Genomic DNA, 21,729 nt, shown 5'->3' on the forward strand with positions numbered 1-21,729 from the left:
CCCTTATCGAAGTCGGGTGGACTAACAAATCACTTTTACGGGCAGTACAGATAAATATGTCTGAAAGATGGTTAAATATTCCCTATTCAGAAAAAGAATTGGTATTACCATTCATAAAAGACGTAAAAATCCCACTGCAGATAAAGCAGCTGCTGAATAGTTTAAGTATCTCCAAGGAAACATTAGGACCCTAGTTTCCATGCTTTACTTTTGACCTTTCAGCTCTATGGTAACATTTTGTACAGGTTGCCATGGAAGCAGGCTAACCAAGCATCTGTTGTCACTAGAGCTCCTGGCAAGGCGACAAGGCCCAGGCTCAAGGCAAACATCAAGAATGTCTCTCGTCTCACGTGATGCAGGTAGAACGCCAAAAGAAAGAAGGGGAATGAAAGCAAAACCATCCTGCATACAAGGAATAATTTGCACCAGTCACGAATGTTCTGCTCTGGGCTAAGATGTGCCTCGACGGGTATGAAGTAGAGCTCTGGGAGTACGTGTCCGCGGAGATCATTTGATCTGTAACACAGTAGGTATCGCGGTTCGTGCAATGCTATGACAGAGCCAGAGGCCTGGGTTTGAATCTGGCGCTCTCTGGAAGGAGTTTGTACGTCCTCCCTGTATCCTGCATGGGTTTCCTCCCACCCTCCAAAAATAGTGTACGCTTGGGTGTATTTGGCCAGCTCGGGAAGGTGGTCTGGGAGAGCCTGTTGTCACGCTGTAAGAAGTTCTTTCCCTGAAACGTCAGTTCCATTGCATTCACCGATACCGAACTGGAGGATCAATGCTGAAGGGTGCCACATGGTGCGTTTCTTCCCCAATTTTAAAAGGCCCTGGCCCAAAACGTGGGTTACCCTTTACTCCCTATGTGACCTGCTGAGTTTGCCCTCGACTCCAGCATCTGCAGACTTACTTAACTCGACCCCAATTTCCCGAATTTCAAATTTAACGAGGGTGGAGGGTTGAAAAATTGAAGGCATGGGGAAAAGTCTGAACTTCTGAACTGCGGTTATGGGTTGGTGCTGGTGCGGGGTACAGTTCAATTGATCAGTATTCTGTGGGTTAGAGATGAGCCGTGAAATCGAGTCTTGTGCCTCTTTCACTACGTTATTAGACAAAGTCCTGCCAATTCTCTCCATTTTTCGAGGTGGGCTTCAGAAAAGCGGGGGTGCCAGTTTTCAAGTTTATTGTCCACATGTACAAGATGTTCTTTTTCTTATGCCTTGTAAATACGTGAATGTAATGTAACTCTCCTCTCATATATATGTTCGATATAACTCAAACAGATGGGAAAAAGAAGATGAAGTGATAGAGGTTGTTTTGCGAGCAAAGCAGTAGACAATTCGTACAGAGTACAACAAGTATTTTGGTGGCACGGTGAGTGCCACGCTGCTACAGCGCCATTGACCTGGGTTTGAATTTGCCTCTGTCTGTAAGGAATATGTATGTTCTCCCCTTGTCTGCGTGGGTTTCGTCCGGGTGCTAGGGTTTCATCCCACATTCCAAAGACGTACGGGATTGGTAGCTTGATCAGTCAGATGAGTGTATTGAGCATCACGGGCTGGAAGGGTTTGTTACTTTGCTGTACCTCTACATTTAAGATTTTAGAGAGACGCAGCACTGGTACAAAAGTGCAGTGTTACAGTTGGTGTGGAGCAAAGGCAACGTGATTTTACTATTTTTGGGTTCAGGCAGGAGTCTGATAACAGCATGGCTATCATTCATCTTCAATCAACATCACCCTAATACATCATTTTGATCTTATAATGGTGGTTTGTTGAAGCTTGCTGTTGACAATCCAGCAGACAAATTGATTCCCCACGATATATGCACATCAAGATTACTTTGCAAGCCATTTAGAACGGCACAAGACTCTGGAAACCCTTGTTTCCTTTGCTCTCCTAAAGTCTTACATAAACTTCTTCAACTATCAGGGCCTAGTTATCCAGCCATGGTTTCGTATTCCAAACTCTTGGCAACCCTTCCATTGCAGTGAAACACAAAAGTCTGCACGCTGTGATGGTTGTCAAAACACAAAAATGCAGGAGGAGCTCAGCCAGTCTCGCAGGGCAAAGGTAAAGGTAAAGGGTCCATTATTGTCATGAGATACTACATTTAGAATGTAACATACATGAATTTCTTTGACTGTTGCCTACTGCAAGGCCACTTTGTCCCTCACAGAAACCTACAGCACCTGGTGTTCCTGGGCGGTCTCCCCTCCAAGTATTGACCAGGCCTGAGCCTGCTTAGCTTCCGAGAAAAGACAATCTCAGGCATATTCAAGCTATTAGGCTTCTGGATGTAAAGATATATTACTGGCAATTCAGGCCTAAGCCCTTCCTCAAGGCATGAGTGAAAAAAGTCTGAATTAAAGGCTGAGGAACACAAAGGGGGAGGGGAGAATGGGAGGGGGAGGCGTAAAGGCCAGCGGACAAAAGGTGTTAATTGACTATGAGGAAAGGTGAGAATGGATTGTGCCTCTGTGAAAGGAGACAGAGGGTAGAGAGCGAGAGAGAGAGAGAGAAAGCTGGAGGAAAGGGGACAGAAGGAAGGAGATTGGGCGGGGGTCATTCCCTTCCATTGCAGCTCACATACAGCTATTCCAGTTTTATGCCCATGAGTTATCAATTCACCAACCAGTGAACTTGTCCTTTTACTGCTTCTGCACTCTTCTCTCAAGGGGATACAGCTTTAACCTTGCTGCTTCATGTGACAGAAGTAACTGGTACATTGGATGAAACCAGGGGGAGCTGGGACTGCAAGGAAATAAGCTTTGAACATGCAAGCTCAACAGCTCCATGGGAATATTTTTGATTTAAACAGTTTTATCTGTTTTCAACACTAGGCACTCAAATTGTTTAACGTGAGTTTAATATGTTGCAGCAGAATTGTCAAGACCCCGATGCGTACGTCTATACCCTGGGGACATTTGAGCTGGTATATATCAAAGTTAAATTAATTAATTCTAAATTGTCCTGGCTCACTGTTCGCTCCAGTCCCAGCATCCACATGTTCTGCCTGTCCCTCTGCCCACAGACTCTCCTCAGGATGACAGCTTTCGGGCGCTCTGGAGAGAGACACTTGGACCTCCTTGGTAACGAAGGGGATCAAGGGTTATGGAGAGGGGGCAGGAGAATGCAGCTGTGATTGTCGATGGACTCCTTCAGCTGCTCCACTGCCGTCTCCTCGAGGGATGCCTACCCCAAAGAGGTACTCCTCCTCTCGTTGAAGGGAGTTCTCTCTCTCTCTCTCTTTCTCTCTCTCTCCATGTTATCCCTGCTGCTCTCAATCGCCTCCCTATCTCTCTCTCCCTATCCTTTCAGCTCCCCATCCCTTCTCCTATCAAAGATCTTCTATAACCTTATATAACCTTATATAACAGATGGACAATTCAATGCAAAGACAGAATTGAGGGGCTGAATGGTCTTCCCTTTGTACTATATCACTATGCAAAATTATTCAACACTCCTTGTAAAGGTTCTGTATCAACAGCATGTGGAACTGCCACTGGTCCTGCTATCACCTATAACCTCAGCTTATTTCTCTTCTACCCTCCCACCTGTATCCACCTATGACCTGTGCTCCTCCCGTGTCCCATCCTCCCTCCTCCCATCTCCTACGGTATCCCCTTTTTATTCAGGGACGCTTGATTTTGCTCATAGCTGATGAAGGCCCCAGGCCTGAAATATTGGTTACCCCTTTACTTCCTATGGATGCTGCATGACCTGCTGAATTTCTCCAGCAAGTTTGTGCATTGGATCTGATGGGCTGAGTGGCTTCTATGTCTTATCTGCGTCATCAATCCTTCCCCCTCTGTTGCCTGACTTCCACTTCCCCCATGTCCGACGAGCAAATGGAGCCAATGGAAATGGAACTCTGCCCTGTGCCATGCCCATTGGGACTCCCACACCAGTTCCAGTGATGACCCTCTTCCGAGACAGTGGGGACGTGGTAGCAAAGCTAAATTGATCCACCGCATATAATCCCCAAACCTACAACCACAGAAACAAGGTTAGCAAAGGGCCATGCACGTTGCTGGAAAGGTGAACGCTGCCTTCGTTTGCACCTAACAAGGAAATTGTTATCATTTTAACATGACACACAATACGCAGACTTCCACTGAAATTCAGTAACAACTATTTTTCACCAAGAAGGTTAAATGATGTATGATAGGTTTGTGCGTCCTGAGGATTGTCTAACTGCTTTATGGTGACAAAGGGAAAGGAGGATAGATAGAGAGCACCTCTTTCTTCTGATCACTGAAGTCTAGAGTATCAGGATATAACCTTGAAACAGGAGTAAAACATAAAAGCCTGCAGACACTGTGGTTGAAGTAATAAGACCACGCTGGAGAAACTCAGCAGGTCAAATGGTGTACTTTATCTTCTTTCTTCTTCTTTGGCTTGGCTTCGCGGACGAAGATTTATGGAGGGGGTAAAAAGTCCACGTCAGCTGCAGGCTCGTTTGTGGCTGACCAGTCCGATGCGGGACAGGCAGACACGATTGCAGCGGTTGCAGGGGAAAATTGGTGGGTTGGGGTTGGGTGTTGGGTTTTTCCTCCTTTGCCTTTTGTCAGTGAGGTGGGCTCTGCGGTCTTTATATAGCAGCAATAAAGATCCATCGCCAATGTTTCGGGCCTGAGCCCTTCATCAAGGTATGAGCAGGCGCCGAACAAAATGGTGGGGTGGGAAGGGTAAGGGGTGAAACACTGGCAAGAGGTCATAGGTGGATAAGGGAGCAAACAGCCCACCTGTAAAGGGGATGGGGGGGGGTGGCTCTGTGAATGGAGAGGGAAGGGGCGGAGAGGAGGAGGAAAGGAGACAGAGGAATGGGGAAGAGAGGGAGAACAGTGACTTGTCCAGTTTCTGCTACACCCACTCCCTGTTCAGATCCGTGGGTCGTGCGATAACTTCAAAATGAATTTTTAATCGGGCAATGACAATCAGAATGGCCACATTTAATGTTGAACTACAACAGATGGACAATTCAATGCAAAGACAGAATTGAGGGGCTGAATGGTCTTCCCTTTGTACTATATCACTATGCAAAATTATTCAACACTCCTTGTAAAGGTTCTGTATCAACAGCATGTGGAACTGCCACTGGTCCTGCTATCAACACCTTGAATCGCTGTAACCAGCTGCTAAAAGTTAACGCCACTCCTCCTCATAATGGTTTCAAAAACAAGTATACTGTCATTCTCTCAAAGCCAGAGCCACTCCGGCCAGATACTTGGTTACCTCATTAGCAGTACTCACAGAAAGCAGGTCATGTCTCCAGCCAACACGACTAAGCTCTTTGAAAAGGCAAGCGAACTTTGAACAGTCGATCTTAGCATCTTTCATCGACGGAGACCCACCGCAGCATTTTCTGCAGGTGATCCCTGAATTACTGGAAATTCCTAAAAAAAACCCCATCTGCATCATGATTTTAAATGATTTAAATTTAGACATGCAGCACCTAACAGGCTCTTCCGGCCCATGAGCCTGTGCCGCGCAAATACTAATGTACAAATTCCATATAGACAGAGTTGAATTCGAATCTAGATCGCTGGCACTGTAATTGTTTTGGGCTAACTCTACCTAACCAAATTTTCCATAAAGGCACGTCATCTGTACAAGCATCAAGAAATGCGTGTTTGGGTAACGACTTGTGAATTCTGTAAGGTGCACTTCTATCACCTTCACCTGTATCGGTTTGGACGTGGGCCTCAGTTGATTTGATTGGTGATTAAATTTTATTTTAAAGATTAGGACCCCACAAAACAACATACATTAGCTGAGAATATCCTCACCAGGAAGAATATCCAGGTGTAGTGGTTCCACAATCAGCGGTTTGAACAGAGTAAACTACATCTGGACTACAGTGGCACTGTTCTATCGTCTAGACTGCGCAACACCTTTACAACACCTTTCAAATCCGCTCTGATGGTAAGGAGTTAGTACGTTCTCCTCGAGTCTGCATGTCTTTTCCCCGGGGGCTTCAGTTTCCACCCACCGTTCAAAATGTACTGTGGGTGTAGATGAAATAGTGAAACTTTTGGAACGTAAGGGTTCAATCAGGCAGACACAGCATGGTTTTAGAAAGGGAAGATCTTGTTTGACTAACTTGTTAGGATTCTTTGAGGATATAATGGGTGCGGTGGATAGAGGGGAACAGGTTGATGTTGTATATTTGGATTTCCAGAAAGCGTTTGATAAGGTGCCGCTCAAGAGACTTATCAGTAAGTTACAGGAAAGTGGAGTCCGGGGAAGTCTATTGGCCTGGATTGAAAATTGGTTGTCTGACAGGAGGCAGAGAGTCGGGATAAGTGGGAGTTTTTCAGATTGGCATAGAGTGGTAAGTGGGGTGCTGCAGGGGTCGGTGCTAGGCCCACAACTGTTCATCATTTACATTGATGATTTGGAGGAGGGGACAAAATGTGGTGCAGCCAAGTTTGCGGATGACACCAAATTGAGTGGAAGAGCAAATTGTAATGAGGATGTGGAGAGTCTGCAGAGGGATATAGTTAAGGTGGATGAGTGGGCAAAGTTCTGGCAGATGGAGTACAATGTTAGTAAGTGTGAGTTATCCACTTTGGCAAGAAAAATAAAAGAGCTGAATATTATTTAAAGGGTGAAAAACTACAGCATGCTGTAGTGCAGAGGGACTTGGGAGTGCTTGTGCATGAATCGCAAAAAGTTAGGTTGTAGGTGCAGCAGGTTATTAAGAAGGCAAATGGAATGTTGGCCTTCATTGCAAGAGGAATTGAATTCAGGAGTAGGGAGGTAATGTTGCAACTATATAAGGTACTGGTGAGACCGCACCTGGAGTACTGTGTCCAGTTCTGGTCTCCATATTTGAGGAAGGATATACTGGCTTTGGAGACGGTCCAGAGGAGGTTTACTAGGTTGATCCCTGGGATGAAGGGGTTAACTTATGATGAAAGATTAAATCGTCTAGGATTGTATTCGCTCAAGTTCAGAAGAATGAGAGGAGATCTTATAGAAACATATAGGATTATGAAGGGTATGGATAGGATAGATGTAGGAAGGTTTTTTGAGTTGGCCGGGGAAACTAAAACGAGAGGACACAGTCTCAAGATTCGGGGGAGTAGATTTAGGACAGAGATGAGGAAAAATAGTTTTTCCCAGAGAGTAGTGACTGTTTGGAATTCTCTAACCAGGGAAGTGGTTGAGGCTGCCTCATTAAACATATTTAACATTCGGTTAGATCAATTTTTACATGATAGAGGAATTAGGGGATATGGGGAGAAGGCAGGTAGGTGGAGTTAGGTGATAAATTAGATCAGCCATGATCATATTGAATGGTGGAGCAGGCTCGATGGGCCATTTTTGGCCTACTCCTGTTCATACTTCCTGTGTTCCTATGTACCTATTATTTGGGTATAAATTGGCCGGCACGGACTCGTGGGCCAAAATTGCCTGTTACTGTGCTGTATGTCTAAATTTAAATTGAATAAATTTAAAAAATTTATGGCATGAAAATTCAAAATTCAGACTTTTTAAAAATAACTTTTAATATGTTACATTTTTCTTTGATCTGACAGGCAAAAACAACATTTTTATACATATCAAGTATGTACACATGCTGCTTCAAGAGCAAACAATGAGAAACTGGAGGGATTCAGCAGGTCAAGTAACATCCATGAGTAGAAAAGATTAATCAATGCTTTGGGTGGGGACCCTTTATTGTGTGCATGTTGATGGTATGTGTGTGTACTTCTGTCATTGGTGTGCACAGTTGCCCCCTGTGTTTTGGATGATGTACATGGATTGCACTTGCATGAATATGCATGAGTTTGCAGGTGTGCTCTGTGTGAACGTTCCATGTACGTGTATGCAGACTGCACATTTATGCCAACTGCTATATGTGGATGTGTGTTTGCACTTTGTGTTTTGAACATAGGATTTGTATGTGTTCATGTACGTGTACACTGTTCGTGCATGCATATGTTGTATCTGTGCACTGTAACTGTGTGCATTTGCACATGCACTGTGTGTTGATATATGCTATATGCTATTCTATGTTTTTGTTTATATCATTATCACAAGATATAGGAGCAGAAGAAGGTCCATCGAGCCTGCTCTGCCATTCTAATCAAGAGCTGATCCATCTTCCCACTCAGCCATACTCTCCGGCTTTCTCCCTGTAACCCTTGCAGCCCTGACTAATCAAATATCTGTCAGTCTCTGCCTTAAATACACCCAACAATCTCACTTCCACAGCCGCCTGTGGCAACAAGTTCCACAGACTAACGGCCTTCTGATTAAAGAAATATTTCCTTATCGCTGTTTTAAATTGACATTCTTTTATCCTGAAATTATGCCCTCTTGTCTGAGAATCCCCTTCCATGGGAAAAACATCCTTGCCACATCTGCTGCATCCATGATGCACCTCCCCCCCACCCGCCCCCCCCCCCCCCCCACCCATCCTCTGTACTCCAACAAGTACAGTCCAAGAGCTGACAATCATTCCTCAGATGCTAACCCTTTCATTCCTGGCATCATTCTAGTCAATCTTATACAGCTTGTGCATGCATTTGTTGTGTGTGTGGGGTGGGTGGGTGTGTGCGTGTGTGTGTGTTTGGGACTGTGGGTGTGTGTGTGGGGGTGTGCGTGTGTGTGTGGGGTCGCGCATACAGAAGGTAGCTTTGGTTTCTCTGGTGTAGGGATGCAGGCATTTTTTTAAACAGTGATTCAACATTTACAGGTCCTGCCATCTCAATTTCCAGCTGCCTTTCAACATTTCTCAAGTGCTACAAAACTGAAATTAACTACATCTGCCTCATCTTTCAAGAATCCCAGGAAAGCTGCCTTGTAACATGCCTCCAGAGTTCAGATTGCAAAGTGACCATTGTCTGCAGAAGTCCAATAATGTATCAATCATTCTGCTGGCTGCGAGCTTTGGTTACACAAGAAGCGAGTTCCAGTCTAAATTCTCTGTTGTATATGTCTGAAGTTTTTCCATTGAGCTATACAAGGAATTCATTGGGCACATCATCCAATGTTCCCATTAAGTGGATGATGCAGCATGTTTTAACACTGTCCTTTCACCTCTGGGAGCAGGTTTGAAGTAAAGCCAGGCTTGGGGGGTGGGAGGGGGGGTGGGAGGGGGGGTGGAGTGGGCAGGGTGGGGGGGAGGTCTTCTCTCTGCTGGTTCGGTATTTCCTATCTGAAGTGATGTCAAACTACAAGGCTTGATCTCATTGCAGAGCATTGCTCTTAACAGTGTAAACCAATAGCATTGAAAGACAAGGGAACCCTGTTAACAGTGGTGTCCTCCTGTGCTAAACTCTGAAATAAAAGAATGCTGTATTGTACTGCCAAAATGATTTTTAATTAAAAAAAATTATACGTACAGCACGGTGACAGGCCATTTTGGCCCAATTACACCTGATTTACCTACACCCCCGGTATGTTTTCAACAGTGGGAGGAAACCGGAATCCCCTGGAAAAACTCACACAAATACACAAATACGGGGAGAATGTACAAACTCCTTACAGACAGGGTGGGATTTGAACCCTGGTCCCGATCACTGGCACAGTAACAGCATCTTGCTAACCACGCCACCCAAATCTATTACCGGAATCAATCGACAAAAATAAATCATAGAAATTAATGGCACAAAAGAAAGTCATAACCACTTCACCCCGTGGCCTCCAAAACAGGAACACAGAGCAAATCCCACTTCCTGGCTTTTGGTTCCTTGCCACACTGGTTATAACCTTATCAAGTGCTCTTTGAAACATGGTGAGATAGTGGAAAGTGAAACACAAAAATCTGCAGACACTGTGGTTCAAGTAAAAACACAGAGCTAGAGAAATTCAGCTGGTCAAACAGTGTCCTTTATATAGCAAAAGTTAAAATACATAATCATCGTTTTGAGCCCTTTATCAAGGTATGGAAAACTGTCAGCAGGCAATCCGATCAAAAGAGTGGTGGGGGGGGGAGGCATGGTCGCAAAGACAGGAGGTGATAGGTGGAGAAGGAGAGAGGGAACAGCAGCGGGGAGGAGGGATGGTTGGGTGAATAGAGGGGAGAAGAGCTGGGAAGGGGAAGGGGGAAGAGGAGAGCAGGTTAGCAAAAACTGGAGAAGTTAATGTTAAGGCCATCTGGTTAGAGAGAGCCCAGACGGAAAATCAGGAGTCATTCCTCCAATCTGCGGGTGGTCAGGGTGGGATAGTACATATGGCATGTGAGTGTGGGAGTGTGACACAGAACTGAAATGGTTGGCTACTGGGAGGTTACTGTCACTGGTGCAGATGGAGCAAAGGTGTTCAGTGAATTGATCTCCCAATCTGCGCCCAGTCTCTCCAATGTAGAAAAGGAGCACTGGATGCAGTAAATCAATCCTGCGGATACACAAGTGAAGTGTTTATCACTTGGAAGGCCTGTTTGGGGCCCCGGACTGTGGTGAGGGAGGAGGTGTGGGCACAAGTGTGGCACTTCCTGTGACCACAGGGGAAGGTTCCGGGGTGGGGCGCGATTGGTGGGGAGCGATAAGTGCACAAGGGAGTTATGGAGGGGGCGGTACTTAAGGAAGCGAGAGAGGGGAAGATGTGTCTGGTGGTGGGATCCTGTCGTAAGTGCCGGAAATTCCGGAGGATAATGTGTTGGATGTGGGAGTAGTGGATAGTGGATTCCAGACTGCTCTGCTCCCTTGAGTGAGAACATCACTCCTCATCCCTTCCCTAATGTGGATCCAATTCAAAGGGACCTAGCACAATTCAGCTGGATGTCCTCACAGATGCCGGGGACCAGTGCTGCAAGTGGGTACAAGCTGACCTGATGTAGCAAAAGGATTAATGCTAATGTATGCATTAGACGACATTCCTCTGAGATTGAGCTTGCAGAACTGCGCAGACAGATGTGCCCCTTACTCTGCACCTGCCCTGGCAGTGACTTATGTAAAGAATAGCTGACACAGCATTCCCCACAGTAACACCATGAAACAAATGGTGCAGAGGGCCAGTCAGTTGCTCTCGCCGCTTGAACTGAAAGTTCTCCTCTGTCTTTGGGTGAGCAGACCTCGTGCCCCCCCCCCCCAACCCCCTTCCCCACGTTCTTCAGCGACTTGCAACGGCCTCACCACATCTCTCATTAGTGTCTGAAGGGAAACAGCATAACAGGGTAGGAACCTGTTTGGCTTTTACTGCAGCCCTTTTTATGCTGAAACCCCGCATTATAGGTTTAAAAAAAGGCGAATTTACCTTTTATGGTGACGACCTATAAGACGGATCCCGCAGGGCCTTTAGGCAGAGCTGGGTTCCAAAGCTGAAGGAGGTGGGGTGAATGGTGCAGTAACGCCACCCTCCACCGTGACCTCAAACAAACCCGCCAGGAAGGGAAAGCGGCCTGTACTCGGCAATGGCGACCGAAGAGCAGGTAAGAGGGCTAGTGGAGATCTTGCACGCAGTCTTAGGACTCGGGCAGATCTCCTGTACAACATGACAGCCTCTATTAACCATATGGGTTTATTAAAATCCATGCTCCTGGGTCGCGAGCTGACGGCATCATCGCGACGTCATCAGCCCTCCCCTTTGCAGCCGCTTTCAGGGTCGTTTCTTTTACGGAGAAGGTGAAGCAACTTCTCTCCATCTCTGAGTTGACCCCTCCCAACCAAGGCGGATGGAAGATGGAGCAAGTTCAACCAGTCATTCCGCCTTCGGACCTATGATGGAGGTAAGCGAAGCGATTTAAAGACAGGGAATATGTCTTTTCAATTGCTTTTTTTTCCACTATAAAAGGGCCTAATGGTAGGGAAGGGGGTCACCTCCACCTCTTCATTGTCAGGTTCCCACCCTGTGGACTTGGTCTCCCTGTCACCTTGCCTTCTCATCTGCACACCTGGGTGTGTGGTGGTTGGTGAGGACCAGGCTGAAGATGGCTGGAGGGCTTGATTCCATGCTCTAAGGCTCAATTTTAAAACTACAAAATACATAGCATGCTGAAGGGCTATTCTATGAGCAGTCTAACAGGTTATCCTTAGCATTCATACCACCGTGCAAAGTGGACAATTTACAGAGTAGAGGCTTGCAATGACAAGGAAAATCAACTAACACCAAGCAAGGGCAGCATGAGAGCATTGATTTGGGGTTTATTCAGGAGCCTGACAGCTGAGGGGAAGAAACTATCTTTCGTGTATTCACAGTCTTTGTCCTTCTCTTGATGGGAGAATGGAGAAGATTGCATGCCCAAGGTGTGATGTGCAATGGGACCTTTACTGGGAGATGAACCTCTCGAGGAAACATTTTCTTTACTAACTCTGATTTGCAAGCACAGCCTTCTCCCAACCTAAGACTTCAATGAGGTAACAGAGAGAAGAAGGCTCTCCAGCCCAGCCAGCTCATTCTTGGTCCACATCAGCCTCCTCCAAACCTAAATATCCCATCTTAATCCTTTACTCCCTTCTCCCTCATTTAGCTCTCCAGCCTTGCCAAGTATATATCCACACGAAAGGCTTCGACCACTCCCTGTGGCAGAGAGGTCCATATTTTCACCATCCCTTGAAAAAAAAGTATTCTTCTGGATTCCCCATTGAACTCTGCCAACCCTCCAGGTGGTTCAGATCTTAACAATTGGAACAAGACCTAAGGGAGCATTCCCACCATCCGAGGAAGTCCCTAGTATCTGGAAGCCCAATCAATTAAGATTGAGAACCCGATATATAAAGAATTCTGGCAACCAGTACATACAGATCCTTTTCCGTTGAGTAAGAACCCATTTATGTGAAAATGATGCACTACAAGGGAAAGAAATAATGAGGCACGTTAAACTGATTAATTACCCGCCAGGTCACAAGGAACTTTCAGAGCTCCAGCTAAATACTGAAGCATAATAACCCAGCGGTTCACTCAACAGCCAAACGGTACGGGAGAGATAAAATCTGACTGATTTTTCACATCCTCCACTTCCTCTGCGAACAGTGAGGAGACAGGAATGATCACAACACTCAGTTTATCTGGATTGCAGATGTTTCTTTATGCATCCAATAAAGGAGACTGTTTTTACAGAACATTACTCTTGGCAGCCCCACCACTGGCGGGTCAGGGAGGGGGAGGGAGGGTGGGTTGGTTCATGGAGCCTTTTCGCACACTCTCACTATTGGCCCTGGTGACATAAACAATCTGACAAATTGATACTCGTGGACGCCTGCCCTACAGCCTCCCATCAACCCAATGCACCAACTCAGAATTAGGGTTTGACACTATCAATTAGAACAGAGAAAATTACAGCACAGTACAGGCCCTTCAGCTGATGACTGCGCGCGCACACACACAGTAAAAAAAAACCTAAACCTTTCCCACCTCATAACCCTCCATTTTTCTTTCATCCTAGCTTAGAGTCACTTAAATGCCCCTATTGTTCCAGCCTCCACCACCACCCCTAGGAAGGCATTCCAGGCACCCACAACTCTTTGTGTAAAAAAACATACCCCTGATGTCTCCCCTAAACTTTCCTCCCTTCACTTTGTACAGATGTCCTCTAGTGTTTTCAAATTCCCACCCTGGGGGGGGGAATAAAAGGTGCTGGCTTTCTTCCTTATCTATGCCTCTCATCATCTTGTAGACCTCTATTAAGTCATCTCTCAATTTACCCAATTGTTTTGGGTAAAGTTTGCCCACGGCACACATGGCATCACAGGCCTGTGCTGTACTGTTCCTTGTGTTGACAGCATTGCTGAGCAACGGCCATCAGGAATGAAATGACAAGATATTCCATGCAAAAAAAACAACATTCTTGCATTCCACATAGATGGTGTAACAGGTACCAAAAATGCATTTGCTTGTCACTCCAGATGCTGCAGAGGGATTTCTACCAATTGCAATTTCACTGGTGATGGGGAGATGCAGAGGGTCTCACAGGAATCTCTCAATTAAAAGCTCACACATGGGTCAAAAGCTTGGTCAGAGAAAGAGTTCAGAGCTGTAAGAGAGGTGGGTACAGACATTTAAAACTGAGGTGTGCGGAGTTGATCTGAAACATTAAACATCTCCCCCTTTGCAGTCGCTGAGCATTTCCTGAAGTTTCTAATTTTATTTTGCATTTCCAGCATCTTCAGTCTTTATTGCTGTGGATTTATTGAGAAACAACAAATATTACCACTTACTTTTAAAAGTCCCCTGGTAGCTTGTTATTATTATTTTAAAAAAAAACAACCAGAGATTCTGTTGCTTAATGAGATGTCTACATACTACGAGGTGGTTGATTTAAAAAAAATCCCAATCAGTGATGGTCAGAACCAATGTTAAGATTTTTCGGAGAACAAATTTATTTTCTATCTCAGGAGCTCCTCAGACACGGCAGACTCTGAAACCTAGATACCTTGCAGTGTAGGGGAAGAGGGGGTCGGGGTCTCCCAGACCCCCTGCAGTGTAGGGGTAAGGGTCTCCAACGAGTGTTATGCGATGGAGCTGTGCTTTCTGCCAGGCAGATTGTACTGGCATTCCACTTAATTGGCTGTGGATTGTCCAGGGATAGGAAGCCCTTTGTGCCGTTTCCTCTGGGCCATTCTTAACTGGGACACTAATTCCTTTTCCACTGAACACAGTCATCCCAGGGGATTGGATTGTTCCACCTTCAACTGGAAATGGGTGACTTTCTGCTGTCCCTTTTCCAATGGTTTTATCAGTACGCTGGCATCAGCAAACACCGGGGATATGAGTACGGGTAGAGGCGGTTAATCCCTGGTGTGAAAAGATATCGTTTGACATTAGCATTCAGATAGAATGTTCCTTTTCCACTGGACTCTGGCCCAGTTAATTCCTAGGACAGGGTGCTCGTGGAAAAGAGGCTTACTTTTACTGTAATATTTTGGCCTTCCCTAAGCTTTAGCAATTTCCCGGATCCGTATGTAATAACACAGATTTCTGACTGGAGCGGAAAGCCAGCCTGCAAACTCAGGTCCAGCTGTTGGCCAAATAAAGGGGTACAGTGATTCAGAATACAAAATGAAGATGGCCAATCTAGTTGGTGGTGCCAGAACAACAAACGTACTGAAGACCAAAGAGCTAACTGTGGACTTTCGGAAGGGGAGGCCAAGGGCTAGTGACAGCATTCCAGTGAAGAGGGTTAAGGACCCTTTCATGGAGGAAACCACGATGGCGCCACACCAACACCACAGTTTTCTAAAGAGTTTGAAGAGATTTGGCATGTTGTTGAATAATCTATTGAACTTCTACAGTGGGAAGACTGGTTGCATCATGTTTGGAAACGTGAATGCCCAGGAATGCAGAAGTCTGTAAAAGGTGGCAGACGTAGCCACGTCCATTCATGGGCATCAACCTCCTGTCCATTGAAGACATCTATCTAAGTGAGGTGCCTCACAAAGGCAGCCAACTATCACGAAGGACCCCATCACCCATCCCTTTGCTTCTCTCAGTCAGAAAGAAGTCTGAAGTCCAGCACCCCTAGGTTCAAGACCAGTTTTCTCCCTGACAGATGTCAAGCCCTGTTCCACCATCAACATGATCCTACTCCATAACCACCAAAGATCTGGGTAAATGACTGACTGACAGACATTTTTTGTACTACTGGACAACTCTGAATATTAATTATTCATTTGTTTTCCTCTTTGTTTTGTATTTATGATATTTCTCTCTTCTTTTGAATTAATTAAATCCAAAATTGTTATTTCTGTGTTTTATGTATCTGTGAGGCTGTAGCAAGACTTTCATTGCATATTGTACTTACATCAATAGACTCTTCATTCATGCATTAACATGCACATTCTTTCTTCATGAACATGAACATCTGCAAGCACCACATCTTTCTTTCACACACAAATACCCAGAAACCATTCACAAATATCTGATTCTCACACACACATAAATGATCTCTAACTCGCATGTATACATTCAGACAGACCACTTAACAATCACACACAATCTTCATCTCACACAATCAAAAACACACATGCAAATTATGTAACTCAAGTCATGCATGCATGTGCATGCACACATACTCCAAGCTCATGATCTAACCCAGTCTCACACACACACTATGCACATGATCCAACTTAGTCATGTACACATGCACATCTGCACACACAAACCCTCCTTGCACACCATCTAACTCAATCCCCCGTGCATACACACACCCACCTTTCATGCACATGATCTAACTTAGTCACACGTGTGTGTGTGTGTGTGTGTGTGTGTGTATACACAAGAATGTATACACAAATGCACGTGCACGTATGTACACACTCATACACCGCACGCACACACCACACATGCACACACCACACGCATGCACACCAAAGCAGCAAACTGCTTTAAGTTCTGCAGATGTTGGAAAAGTGGAGCAATGCACAATGTGCTTGAAGGACCCAGCAGGTCAGGCTTCATGGACGCTGTCTGATCCGCTGATCTCCTCCAGCATATAGCGTGTTGCTCCAGTTCTCTGCTCCTGCTTTACCACAGGTGATCCGAACTGGCCTATGTGTGTACTTCATTGTTAGACCATCCAGCCATCACATCCTGTCAAACCTGTGGATTTACACTGCACTAATTAATGCCTGTATTTCCTATATTAAACTAGCACATAACCTGGTTGTATGGGCTGGGGAAAATAAACCTGCTACCCACAGGCATTCCAACACTCGGGCGGATGTCACAGCATCCATTAACCCAAAGGTAAACTGCAAGGCTGCCTGGTGGAATGGAGTCTGAATACACACTGCTTTGCTAGTGGAATCAATGAGAGGTAGCAGCGGTGCTGCTACTGCTGGGCTGTCAGTGATGGACAGCGCCTCATCTGGCTGCTCGCTGAATGCCTGTGATTATCATTACCCCCGGCCACTGCTGCAGGACAGCATCTAATTCTCTTATTGCAGTGTGATTCAATAAGAAGGCAGATTACAACGCCACAAAACCAGTGATTAAGAAGATAATGACAGGACAGAACTTTGCAGGATTAAATGAATGCCTCAAATGCACATAATACACAGTAAAACAATACAGCATTGGTCACAAAAAATGCTAGCCAAACAGGAAAAAAGTTCACACATGCACGCACACACATACACATGTGCACACATGCACGCACACAAATACTTGTGCACACACATACAAACACCCACACATGTGCACGCACACACACACACACACACACACACACACACACACACACACACACACACACACACACACACACACACACACACACACACACACACACACACACACACACACACACACACTAGAACCCAGATCTGAGAACTCCAAATAAACCATGAACATAGGAACATAGGAAGTAGGAACAGGAGTGGGCCAAAAATGGCCCATTGAGCCTGCTCCGCTATTCAATACGATCATGGCTGATCTAATTTATGACCTAACTCCACCTACCTGCCTTCTCCCCATATCCCCTAATTCCTCTATCATGAACGATGATGATGTGAACTTCTATGGGCACCTCAACACTGAATGGGAAATTCATCTTTTCATTTTTCATTCCCACATTTTTTTTTCTGATGTAAATTGTAAATCTCCCCCACACCAGTCAACCGATTTTTACTAACGCCCATTCTCGTCATCAACACTAAAATCTGGATTCATTGCCCTTCCAGGACCTCAAGACTCACATGTGCCTTGTCGACTCTGCTGATGTAGGCAAATGTCAATGTCCCTCTTGCACAACATCATGGGCTGAAGGGCCTCTACTGTGCTGCAATGTTCTATGTTCTTGGCCTCAGAACGACGCAAGGCAATAGTATGTAGAACAGTGTACGCCTTTCAGCCCACGACGCTGCACTGACCTACATAAACATACTCAACAAACTAAACCTTCCCGATCTCACACCCATAACTCTTTGTTTCTCTTGCATTCATGTACCTGTCTATGAGTCTTTTAAATGTCCCCACTGTTCCAGCTTTCACCACCACCCCCAGCAATGCATTCTAGGCACCCACAACTCTCTATGTAAGAAAAACTACCTCTGATGTCTCCCTTAAACTTTCCTCTCCTCAACTTGTACAGATGATCTCTGGTGTTTGCAACTGTTGCCATGGGAAAAGGGTGCTGGCTGTCCACCCTATCTATGCTTCTCACAATCTTGTGGACCTCTATTAAGTCACTTCTCGACCTTCACTCCAAAGAGAAAAGCCCCAGCTCTGTTAATCTTGCCTCATAAGACACGTTCTCCAATCCATGAATATCTCAGAGAATCTCCTCTGCACCCTTTCCACTAGCCAATAAGCTAGTGAGGACTGAAAAATGGTTAACAGGTAGAAAACAAGGAGTAGGAATAAAGAGCTGTCTCAGATTGTCAGGAAGTGAATCTTTTCCAAACTCATACATGGGAGGATTGAGGAGGAGGCAATTGACTGAAAAAAAAATGGTGGCACTGCCAGAGCTGCCTTAATGGGACAGCTGGTGTGCAGAGAAGGGAGTGAAAAGTCCAACTGCTATCAAACAGGCTTTAAACTGCCTGTTAACGGAGCCATCATTGGTTTATTTAATAATTCTGCGACCGCGGGGTCTGCGCCCAAGATGGCAGCGCCTATGATCAGCAGAAGCCGCGAAGGGTTGCAGACTCCGGGAAGCAGAGGACTAGCACAGGGCACCAGAAAATGGAGGGCGCACCCGCCCCACCCTCCCCCCCATTTGAGAAGGAGAAGCGGAGGAGACGACCCATAGGACGGCGACCACAGTGGCAGACCAGTGAGGGGTTTGTGCCTTAAGTACACACAGGTGGCAGGCTGTTGGCCACTCAAAGCAAGGAACCTGTGCAGGCTGTGGGCTGCGGTCGAGGGATTCACTCCGAGCTGCAGACTGGTTGGAGACTGCCTGAAAGGCAGTGGAACCAGGATGCGGGAGGATCATGTCAGAGGTTCGGATCTGGAGCTCGGGGTGCTAATGGTTTGGACTGGACTCTGTGTTGCTGCGGGGACAGCAGCAGAGCAGGAGGTGAATCCTCGGACACTCGGTGACTCAGAGGGGACTCTCTTTTGCTTCTCTTTCTCTGACTGTAAGAGGTGCTTCAAGCAATTTTTAACGATGGAGAATATGTCTGCCTTATTGCAGATAAAATCAAAGTCCGTGTAATATTGCCCTGCTTTTATTAAATGACAATAAAGGAATCTTAAATCTTGAAAGATCTAAGTTGGCTAATGACGTAAAATGAAGTGGGAAACGAGCAATGATGTGAGTACGAAGGCACTCGGGATGTTATGGAGAGAAGTTGAGTGAGTGGGCCAACAACAAAGGGAGATACACCACAAAGTGGGGCTATCCATTTGGATGAGAGCAAAACAAAATGCTGAAGGTTCCTTCACTGGTGAGATATCGAGAAATCATATTCAAAGGAATGCATCACTGAAAACCAACAGGCAGTGGGCAAATGCACGGTGGCAATATTGTCAGGGGATTGATGCAGTCCTTCAACACTGAACCTTGGGGCACCACACCTGCAGGATTAGAGATGTAGTGAGGTTCAACGTGGAAACGGACCCTTTGGTCCACTGAGCCGTGCTGACCCTCCACCACTGATTTACACTCATCCCACTTTTGGATCTCCCATTTCCATGAACTCCTTCAAGATTCCTCAACTCAGCTGCATAGTAGGGGCAATTTTACAGGGGGTCAGGGGGGAAAAGTGGACGCACGTGGAGAAAAGCCACATTGTCACAGGGAGAACAAAAGGTCTGCAGACGGCACCAGAGGTCGGAATTGAACCAAGGACTCTGTCGCCGTCAGGCAGCAGCTCCACAATTTACTAAGCATGCTGACTACATTCTCATCTAAATCGTCATTACAAATGACAAACTAAAGTGGATCCCTTGTCCAATAAACTAGTCACAGGCCTCTGATAGAGGAATAACTCTATATTACCACTCCCTGTAAGGACCAGAGCACCAAATTCCTTGGAGTTCACTTAACTTGTGACCTATCATGGACACACATCTACTCACTTGTCAGGAAGGTTCAATGCTTCCTGAGAAGACTAAAGAGGACAAAGCTATTAACCTTCTACAGGCACTCTATCGAGAGCGTCCTGGCCAGCTGCATCATGGTGTTGTACCAATGGTGCAGATAAATACAGCAGAGGTCAATCCACAGGAGCATAAGAGTGGCAGAGAGGATCAAAGGAGTTTCCATCCCCCACCCCCCCATCGACATGATCTACTGGGATCGTTTTCTGAACAGGGTGTGGAAAATCAATGAGGACCCCTTCCACTCTGCACACATCTTTCAACTGTTCCACTCGGGAAAGAGATACAGGAGGATCAGAGCCAGCACCACCAGGCCAGGGAACAGCTCCTTCCCACGGGCAGTGAGAATGATGAACAACCATTAAGGACCTGCTCACAACAAACCACCCGAGACTCTCATATTCATGAAACAATATTTATTTGTATAGCTAAAATACTTGTCCTGTCTATGTATTTTTGGTCTGTATGTCTGGTTCTGGGTATTTTTCTGTTTCATCGGGTTGTACTTGTGTAATCAGACAACAATAAACTTGACTTGACTACCACCAAGCCAACTTTGAAACTTATTTGTGAGCTCATCCTGGATCCCATATGATCTAAATTCTAGACCATCCTTCCATGTGGGAACTTGTCAAGGGCAAGTAGTGGTCGGTGGGCCTTGTGTACAATACTGTTCTCTTTCCCAAAATGTTTTTTTTTCTGCCTGGTCCCATTCATCTGTACCCAAATCATAGCACTCCACACCCCTCCCATCCATGTACATATCTAAATTTTTCACAAATAGAATAGAGCTGCACTCACTTCAGCCAGCGGCCCGGGGCCCATTCCACACTCTCACCTCTCCGCATGAAGTTCCCGATAACATTCTCTTTAAATGTTTCCCACCTCACTCTTAACCCATGTCTCCTCGTCCTTGTCTCTCCTCACCTCAGTTGGAAAAGCCTGCTTTCATTTATTCTGTCTATACTCCTCATAATTTTGTATACCTCTATCAAATCTCTCCTCATTCTCTGATGCTCCAGGGAATAACGTCTCAACCAATGTAATATTTTCTTGCAACTCAGTTCCTCAAGTCCTGGCAACCTCCTTGTTAATCTCTGCACCCTTGATGGGCAGTTGCTGTTGTAAGAAACACAGCAACTAAATTGAGCTTGAGAAGGTGTTAATTACCAGGCAACCTGCTCTTCATGATGCTGGCTGAGGTTACAGCATTGACTCAGTGGGAAGAGATCTCACCTCTGAGTCAAAATGCTGACAATTAATGTCATCCTCCGCAAGAACACAAACCTACACAGACTTTGCATGCTTGAGTGTTACAATCTTGGAGATTTTGTGTTTTAAGTGAGAAGTTAAATTCGTGCCCCCTCTGATTTCTAACATGCATGTAGAAAACATCATCCTCCACCTCACCTGGTTCAAGCTGTCACCTGCTAGTACTTGCCTCCTCCCTTCCTCTCACCTCTTTATACTGGCTGTCTCCCCTCTGCAGACCCAGACCTGTTGTTGGGTCTCAATCCAAAGGATCAACTATTCCAAGATTCATGTTCCATTTATGCACACAAGACACAAAATTTGGTAACTTTTGGCTGCTCTAAAGGCTCACTGAAAGGCACCACCAATCTGGTGCCCCCACAACTAAGGGAAAGAGAAGCTTCCAATGAGACTGCTGTTCAACTTTCTGAGATCCTCCAATAGTTGTTTTGTTGTACGTTGATATTCTGGAGTTGTCTTTTTTCAATGGCGGCAGACCAGTGAGATGCAGGCAAAATGACACACCCAGAAGGCGAAGTGT

The 21,729-nt window shown here is 45.7% G+C and overlaps 1 protein-coding gene and 1 long non-coding RNA gene across 2 annotated transcripts in view; one reads left to right on the plus strand and one right to left on the minus strand.

The window, feature by feature from the left end:
* Positions 1-21,729, minus strand: part of crim1 (cysteine rich transmembrane BMP regulator 1 (chordin-like)) — a 287,206-nt gene that overhangs the window by 196,748 nt on the left and 68,729 nt on the right. The window lies entirely within an intron of this gene.
* On the plus strand, positions 296-9,083 carry LOC138759791 (uncharacterized). The gene is made up of 4 exons (XR_011355087.1): positions 296-526; positions 5,746-5,927; positions 7,547-7,630; positions 8,710-9,083. It is a non-coding gene; the product is annotated as an uncharacterized lncRNA (long non-coding RNA).

The sequence above is a fragment of the Narcine bancroftii genome, chromosome 4 (assembly GCF_036971445.1).
Source record: "Narcine bancroftii isolate sNarBan1 chromosome 4, sNarBan1.hap1, whole genome shotgun sequence".
In the NCBI taxonomy this organism is placed as follows: domain Eukaryota; kingdom Metazoa; phylum Chordata; class Chondrichthyes; order Torpediniformes; family Narcinidae; genus Narcine; species Narcine bancroftii.